Consider the following 1378-nt stretch of genomic DNA (forward strand, 5'->3'; position numbering starts at 1 on the left):
AAATGAAAAAGGATTGAAAAAATATGAACAAGATGTAAGGGAATTACAGGATAGCATTAGGAAAAATAATTTAAGGATCATCGGAATACGAGAGGAAGAAGAAAAGGAACATGGAATTGAAAATCTGATAGGAGAAATAGTGACAGAAAATTTTCCGAACCTGATGAGAGAAAAAGCTATGCAAGTCCAAGAAGCACTGAGAGTTCCAATCAAGAGGAACCCCCAAAAACCCACTCCAAGGCACATCATAGTTAAAATGGCAACATTCCAAGACAAAGAGAGAATCCTAAAAGCAGCAAGAGAAAAGCAGCAAATAACATACAAGGGAGCTCCGATAAGGCTATCAACTGATTTCTCAACAGAAACATTACAAGCCAGAAGGGAATGGTCAAAAATATTTCAAGCAATGAAAAACAAAGGCCTACAACCAAGAATACTCTACCCAGCAAGACTCTCATTCAAAATAGAAGGTGAAATAAGGAGTTTCTCAGACAAAGGCAGACTGAAAGAATACATCTCCACCAAACCAGCATTGCAAGAGATGCTAAAGGGAGTGTTCTAAGAAAAAAGAAGGAAAAAACAAGAGAGGAGAGGAACAGAGGTACAAAGGGAAATGAATAAATACACGTCAATAATAACCTTAAATGTAAATGGATTAAATGCTCCAATTAAAAGACATAGGGTAATGGAATGGATAAGAAAACAGGATCCACATATTTGCTGTCTACAAGAAACACACCTCAAAACAAAAGATTTACACAGACTGAAAGTAAAGGGATATAAAAAAATCTTCCAAGCAAACGGACCGGAAAAAAAAGCCGGGGTAGCAGTTCTCATATCAGACAAAATGGATTTCAAAGCAAGGACAATAAAAAGAGACAAAGAAGGACATTTCATAATACTTAAAGGAATAATCCATCAAGAAGATATGACTTTGATAAACATATATGCACCCAACATAGGAGCACCCAAATACATAAAGAAAATACTAGAAGACCACAAAAAGGATATCAACAACAACACACTCATAGTAGGGGACTTCAACACTCCATTATCAACAATAGACAGATCATCAAAGCAAAGAAACACCCAGGATATACAGGCATTGAACAACACACTAAACCACATGGATCTAACTGATATATATAGAACTTTTCACCCCAAAGAAGCAAAATATACATTCTTTTCAAGTGCACATGGGACATTTTCAAAGATAGACCACATGATAGGTTACAAAACAAGCCTCAACAAATTCAAGAAAATTGAAATCATATCAAGCATCTTTTCAGATCCCAATGCCTTGAATCTAGAAATCAACCTCAGAGAAAAAAATCAAAGACACCCAAACTCATGGAGATTGAATAACATGCTATTAAAT

The sequence above is a fragment of the Furipterus horrens genome, unplaced genomic scaffold (genome assembly GCF_987537825.1).
Source record: "Furipterus horrens unplaced genomic scaffold, mFurHor1.1.pri manual_scaffold_8, whole genome shotgun sequence".
Lineage (NCBI taxonomy): Eukaryota > Metazoa > Chordata > Mammalia > Chiroptera > Furipteridae > Furipterus > Furipterus horrens.